This window comes from Aedes albopictus, chromosome 2, assembly GCF_035046485.1.
Source record: "Aedes albopictus strain Foshan chromosome 2, AalbF5, whole genome shotgun sequence".
Classification (NCBI taxonomy): Eukaryota; Metazoa; Arthropoda; class Insecta; order Diptera; family Culicidae; genus Aedes; species Aedes albopictus.
In genome coordinates this window covers 205,481,301-205,489,534 of record NC_085137.1, presented here as the reverse complement: position 1 = coordinate 205,489,534, position 8,234 = coordinate 205,481,301, and positions in this window count along the sequence as shown.

Sequence of the window (8,234 nt, the reverse complement as noted above, 5' to 3'; positions counted from 1 at the left end):
CTTCATATGTAATTATTGATCCGAACTACTCCCTTTCTGTATGTTTTGTACAGCCCAGTAACAGGTATTGTTGACAACATCTCTTTTGTTATAATGGCCCCAAAATGGGTTGATCAAACGAAAATGGGCCCCTAATGTCGCTACTGTCACTAAGTGCTATTGATATAGGCGTGTCATTGACGTGGTTTTGTAAGACAGACTCAAATCATATTTGTTTATTATGTCATGTGCCCAGCCGGGAAAATCGACTATCACAAAAGGTGAGAGACGAATGACCAATAGGTTAAAATCCCTCGGCTATGCTCTATACCAATGAATCTGGCGAACTTAATCCACATGTATATGCTGTGCGAGTAGCTACTATGCCACGAAATCATAGCTCTTTTCTCGGCTCCTATATAACTACTAACTGAATAACATCTTGAGAAGGCGCTTTTTCAGCCTTTTCGCAGTTGTTAAATAATTGTTATACGGCATCCCCAAATTAAACGATTAAATATAATTAGATTATGGATACCGTGACGCAATACATGTGGAACTGGAATTATCACTTTTAAAATTGAATAATTAAAGTACTTGCCGCTGCTTGGAATCGAACTCCCGATCTCCGTATCCACTGGTCCCAATGATGTCCTCGCTGTCACACTGCTATATATAAATAGCTTAGAAAATAGCCCGTTTTGTTTTACTCCACACAAGGCTTCATAATTGTGCCACAAGAAACCTTACCCAACTTCATCTTGCTGTAAAAGCTTGTGAAACGTCAAACGCAATAATGTTTACATTGAACAAGCTGTGTGGTTGCGCCAACAGATTCTTCTTCTAGCTGAAAGAGTGTTCTATAAACAGCTATGAAACGCTTGCTGTTTTGTGTTTTGGCAACATTACAAAACGTACTGTATAAAAGCAGCTGTTGTAGTGGTTGGGACTCTTACTCGATTTGCACATCTTCCGGCAAATCTTCCGGCATTGAATTAAAGTGCAATAAAAGCAACCCAAATAACTTCACAGCACAAAGATGGATAGCTGTAAAGAAATTGTGTAGTAGGTAGCTGTATATCCCGCTTGAAGTTTGTTTTGACAATAATGTTTACATCCGACAAGCCGTGTTGGTAAACCAACAGTTTCTTTATTACAGCTTCTAGCTGTAATGAAATCACATAAAGGCCTTGAAAGCGCTGCTGGTTTGGGGATTTGTCAGTATAACGAATTGCCCCAACTAACATTTATTGTGAATGTAAACGTCAACAAAGCGTCCTTAATACGGCTTGATGCTGAGTTACTGCGTTGTACATATGGACGGAAGCTTCTATGCAAGCCCTATACCAATGAATCTGGCGAACTTAATCAGCTTGTACATGCTGTGCGATCAGCTTCTATACCACCTAGTCATAGCTCTTTTCTCGGCTCCTATGTAACCACTAACTGAATAACATCTTGAGAAGGCGCTTTTTCAGCCTTTTCGCAGTTGTTAAATAATAGTTTTACGGCATCCCCAAATTAAACGATTAAATATAATTAGGTTATGGATACCGTGACGCAATACATGTGGAACTGGAATTTTCACTTTTAAAATTGAATAATTAAAGTACTTGCCGCTACTTGGAATCGAACTCCCGATCTCCGTATCCACTGGTCTTGATGATGTCCTCGCTGCCACACTGCTATATATAAATAACATAGAAAATAGCCCGTTTTGTTTTACTCCAGACAAGGCTTCATAATTGTGCCACAAAAAACCTTACCCAACTTCATCTTGCTGTAAAAGCTTGTGAAACGTCAAACGCAATAATGTTTACATTGAACAAGCTGTGTGGTTGCGCCAACAGATTCTTCTTCACAGCTTCTAGCTGGAAGAGTGTTCTTTAAACGGATACGAAGCGCTGCTGTTTTATGTTTTGGCAACATTACAAAACGTACTGTATAAAAGCAGCTGTTGTAGTGGCTGGGACTCTTACTCGATTTGCACATCTTCCGGCAAATCTTCCGGCATTGAATTAAAGTGCAATACAAGCAACCCAAATAATTTCACAGCACATACATGGATAGCTGTAAAGAATTTGTGTAGTAGCTATATATCCCGCTTAAAGTTTGTTTTGACAATAATGTTTATATCCGACAAGCCGTGTTGGTAAACCAACAGTTTCTTTATTACAGCTTCTAGCCGTAATGAAATCGCATAACGGCCTTTAAAGCGCTGCTGGTTTGGGGATTTGTCAGTATAACGAATTGTACTGTATAGTAGCAGCTGTTTTGTTAGTGGGGACTCCTATTCGATGTGTTCAAGTTTTCACATCTTCCGGGAAATCTCCTGGAGTCGGAATACGGTGGAATAAAGGCAGCCCCAGTGACAAGCAATGAATTTCTGAAAACCGAGTTTGGTAGCTGTATGATGCTTGTTTTGCAGTCGTGTATTAGCTTACGATTTATATTTGACTAGCTTTCCTTTTATTCAGCGTTGACTGCTTTTACTCGATGGTTACACAACAGAAAGCAAACGACTGAAGCTTATAGCGCTGAAAATGTTAGTTGGGTGTACTGTATAGTAGCAGCTGTTTTGTTAGTGGGGACTCCTATTCAATTTGTTCAAATATTCACATCTTCCGGGAAATCTCCCGGAGTTGGAATAGAGTGGAGTAAAGGCAGCCCCAGTGACAAGCAATGGATTTCTAAAAACCGAGTTTGGTAGCTGTATGGTGCTTTTTTCACAGTCGTGTATTAGCTTATGATTTATATTTGACTAGCTTCCCTTTTATTCAGCGTTGATTGCTTTTATTCGATGGTTACACAACAGAAAGCAAATGACTGAAGCTTATAGCGCTGAAAATGTTAGTTGGGGTGGGTATTATAATTCCTTGCCTAATTTGTTTGCAGCATTTCTTTGCAGAAACGGAGAATTGATCATCTCACCATACAAAAATCCTGCTCACTACTTTCAATCTAGTACTTCACTGATTGCTTCCTATTGAGTGATCAGGTTCACCCCACTGATCAACTACACCCCAGTTTACGGTACTTCAAATCTAGTACTACACCGAACGTGCCCCATTCTCCGTTTCTGCAATCAAATGGTTCAAAAAGCGTGGGTATCATTATTCCTTGCCTGATTTGATGCTATTTGAGCAAAACTTTGGATAATTATGTTGTTTATGTTGCAAGAAATGGAGAAAACAACAACACTGTTGCCCACAGTTTTGCTCAAACAGCATCAAATTAGGCATGGAATCATAATACCCACGCTTTTTGCACCATTTCATTGCAGAAACGGAGAATTGACCTTCTCACCATGCTAAAATTCAGCTCATCACTACAAATCTAGTACTTCACCGATCTGTCCTATTTACCTTCTCACCATACAAAAATTTAACTCATTACTACAAATCTAGTACTACACCGAACGTGCCCCATAACTATTGATTTACATTAAACACTTTTTTACGATTTCGATAAATTAAAGTGATTTCTTACAACTTTTGTTCAACCACTTCCCGGATAAAAACTAACCATAGGGTGTTTGGTGAAAACCATATTCCTGCACCATACAGTGTACCAGCTACAATAATGTATATTGTAATGAAATGGTTCGCTAAAAGCTTCGCCCCTGCCCTTCAGTTCAGAGAGGGTTTGGGCAGCGTTCTGCCAACTTGGTCGAGGCAGGATTCTTGGGAGAACAAGTAAGGGGTCGTTGAAAGATTATGTAACAGTATTTATTGTATTTTGTGTGAAAAATTCTAAGCTTTCCCATACAAGTTACGTAATATTTGAAAAACCTCATCAACACTGATATTCTAAAGAGCTGGAATGATGGGTTGAGCTTGTAGTGATCCCTTGAAGATGGGATGCAAATCATTAACTCGCGATCGCGCATCTTTGGTACTTCAGGAAAGCAGTACACTACATAAACGAATGGATTTTAAAACACATCCGATACATTACAAAAATTTAATGATTTGCTATCCATGTCCGTGGAACCATTCTGAATAGCCACTTAGGAAATACACTGGATTTTATTTCTTTTTATTTATGACTATTCTCATTATTATTATAACTTTTGCCTTTCGCGAAACGCCCTCCCCCTGGATATTCGATCTTGACGCGATGGGAGGGCTTAACCCATTAGCATTTTAGCGCCAGTTCTTTCACCACCGCTTGGACTTTGAGCTAGATATATCTAGTTTACGAGTTGAGCGCAAGTGAAGGAATCGCCGTAAGTGCTAATGGGAACCAAAGGAGTATCCGTCGTGCATTTATCACAAGTCAAAAACAAATTATAATTCAGCTTGCATAGACCTAATCTTTGCATTCTTTGAATTTTCTCAAATTTAACAATAATTGTTAAATTTAACGTAACGCAAGAGTGGGTAGAGGAGGTCTCTGCGTTACACTCATCATTCGTTACTTGAATTCGTTAGTACACAGGACAGGGGACGCTAGGATAAGTTGACTTACAGCCTTACAGATTAGATTCATTACAATAGGACAGATAGGTGAAGTACTAGATTTGTAGTAATGAGCTGAATTTTAGTATGGTGAGAAGGTCAATTCTCCGTTTCTGCAAAGAAATGGTGCAAAAAGCTTGGGTATTAAGATTCCTTGTCTAATTTGATGCTATTTGAGCAAAACTTTGGGCAACAGTGTTGTTGTTTTCTCCATTTCTTGCAACATAAACAACATAGTTATCCAAAGTTTTGCTCAAACAGCATCAAATTAGGCAAGGAATCATAATACCCAAGCTTTTTGCACCATTTCTTTGCAGAAACGGAGAATTGACCTTCTCACCATACTAAAATTCAGCTCATTACTACAAATCTAGTACTACACCGAACGTGCCCCATTAGAAGATTATGGACTGATTAGGTGAAGATAAAACTGTTGATTATAGGAGTTTGTATTTGTATTTCTTATTTTTATGGGTTTTGTGAATTTATAAAAGTTGACAAATAATCATTATCATTTTCATTTTTGACAAAAATCAGTTGACTGAACTTTTTTGTTTTTATATCTTAGACGGTATTATTTCACTGATCAAAAAAGCAGGAATTCAGTTAGGACTTAGGACGGTTGACATTGTAAAGGGTTACGATGGATATAATATTACTTTGGACTGAGATGATCACAGATATGCAGAAGACGACTAGCGAAATTAGAAACACAATTTGTTATTATTATTGACTATATTTTGACAAATAGGGTTTGACAAATTTCTTTACAATATCGAATGGAAGCTCAAAAAGTGTTATCTAACACTAATATGAGAGTTATTTGGAGATGATGCTGGTGCTGTCAATGACTAACATCGGTTATTGACACTATTGGTAATCAGCTTGAAATAATTTTCAGAATGTATTATAAAATAACTGAGGATATTATCTGATTATTGTTTGAGGAAGCTGTCAGAAAAACTAGTTGCCCATATCGGCTAAAAACGCTAGTTCTGGTAGCTGGCTTCGAATAATTTTCAGAAATATCAAATCTTTAAAAATTAGCTACGACACATTTTTTTTTTCTTTTTGCTCTTTGTATATTTCTTAAGAATAGTACTCTGAAGGCGTTAACATAGACATAGACACCCTTTTTTATCTCTGAATGTTGTCCAGTGACCTCGGAGATTTTCGATTATTGAAATATTGTTCAATTATCAAATCATCTTTGGAGCTTCCATTCGATCAAAACACTAGTGCGATGGGAAAAGTTAAAAACAGTATTTTTAAAAACTACTACGACCTAATGCTAATAACTACACACTTTGCTCAAGTTGACGACATCGTCTAGTCCATCGTGAGTATTAGTCCTAGTAGGGGAAAAGTTGGGAAAGGGTCCAGGCTTTGCTATCAGCTGTCCTGCAGCTCCACCTGGTCACTCTTCAAAAAAAAAAAAAAAAAAAAATGGTTCGCTAAAAGCTTCGCACATTGTAGCTACTATACATTTACATTCGATTTTTATGTTATAATAGAGTAAAGTGGGACAAAAGCTCGAGTGGGGCAAGAGTTTCTTTTGAAGTTTTTGAGCACAACTTAAATTATTTCTTTCGGGTGTCAAAGTTGTTCGAAGCCTTTTTGAATAAGAGACTTTCACTCCAAAAATTATGAAAATTGATCAATATTTCGAAAAGTTATGACAAAATATTGGTTTTTGATTAAAAAATTGTAATATGCATTGGTCCATCCAACGCATGGATTGGAATTGTAATGAAATTGAATTCGGTTTTTTTATTTTGTGGCGTAACTAGGTACATTTTGAAGATGCTTTAGCATGTATAACTTTTTGCAAAAAAGATTTAGAAATCATATTTTACACATACTGGGGCAAAAGTTCGAATTGTGGGGCAAGAGTTCGAGTCATGTGGCAACTTTAGGTAAAAACCTAAAATTCGGCAAAATGTGCATATTATCTCTAAAAATGATGGAATTAATGCGAAAATTCGATCAAAGTTTGAAAAAAAAGTTGTTTTATCTGAATTTGGCGAAAAACTACTATTTTTGGTGTAATAAATTTAACCCTGATTTGGGTAAACTCCAGATCGCACTTTAAAGTGTATTCCAGTTCCAACATCAAATATTAATGGGTTTCAGATATTCCTATTACCAAAGTGTCAAAATAGTGTGCTACGGTTAGCGAAATTCCCCAAACACTAGATTCGAACTTTTGCCCCAATGGTGGGGCAAGAGTTCGAATAAAATGCACACATACAAAAAGTGTTGTAACTCAAAATTGAAAAGACATTTGGCGTAGCTTTGTTCAGCAAAATTTTAGCTCATGGATGGTAGAATCACCACACCGTATTCATTTATTTTTATCTGCTTCGATTTTTTGGAAAAACATGAATTTTCAACTAAGTTCGAACTTTTGCCCCACCTTACTCTATCTCTCTCTTCTCTCTTCTTGGCGTAACGTCCTCACTGGGACAAAGCCTGCTTTTCAGCTTAGTGTTCTATGAGCACTTCCACAGTTATTAACTGAGAGCTTCCTCTGCCAATGACCTTTTTGCATGCGTATATCGTGTGGCAGGCACGAAGATACTCTATGCCCAAGGAAGTCAAGGAAATTTCCTTTACGAAAAGATCCTGGACCGACCGGGAATCGAACCCGTCACCCTCAGCATGGTCATGCTGAATACCCGTGCGTTTACCGCCTCGGCTATATGGGCCCTTTACTCTATATTATATTGCTCTATATTATATTGCTATATTATAGCACCTTACTCTATATTATACTGTTTTTCTTACGTTTGAACCATTCACTTTTCAATTTTGTCAAACTGGAGCCTCAATATTGCAATAACGGTTAAGCACGCTGTAATGATACTTATGTACCTCGTCACCCACTTCATGCAACTACTAGTGGTCTAATAATACTTAGCGCGCTCGGCATAGTTCCATCATGCCGCTCAAAGTGTTGCCACAAATAATGCTTAGTTTGCGAAACCCGGTTATCTGGCTGGTGGGGCATGGGAGCTTAAGCTTCAACTGTTAATGCAATCAGAGACTACTCAGACTTAGACGTGGGCAATCCAATATATGAAGGGTTATCCAAAACGCTCTGGGGAATTCCCAAAGCGCATTCTCATAATGCTAGTAAGCCTAATATGCCATTAAGGGCCAATTTCTTCACCTCGGCTTAACCGGTAAGCCAGGCTTACCCATACAGTTAAACCTGGCTTAACGCTTAAGCCAGGGTGAAGAAATCGCCCCAAACAGGAGGAAAATGACAAAATAAAATAACATTATATGGTTTATGTAATGTAAACCAATACAACATAACAAAAGAGAACCATTCCAAAACCATTTAATTAAATGTATAACCAGTAGTGAAACTACAATTAATAACAATATATTTACGGTACATTTTATTGTTTAAAACCATATGTGTACAATACAATGTACGGTTTATTTGAACCCGCGTATCTGTATTTACAACAATTCATTTACAATATAATGTGGTTTTGCAAAAAAATATATATATGGAGAAACATATTTTTTATACACTGAAACCTCCATTTAAGTCGATGCATGGCTGATCGAAAATAATTTTTACCATGCAGGCAATAACAAAACTATAGACTTTTATATTTTTTTTAACATTTTGCATGACAAAGGAGATTTGTCAAAAAATATAAAACTGTATAGTTTAGTCATTGCCTGTACGGTAAAAAATATTTTCGATCAGCCATGCATCGACTTAAATGGAGGTTTCAGTGTATTGTTACGATACTTAACCACCCGTATAGTATATTG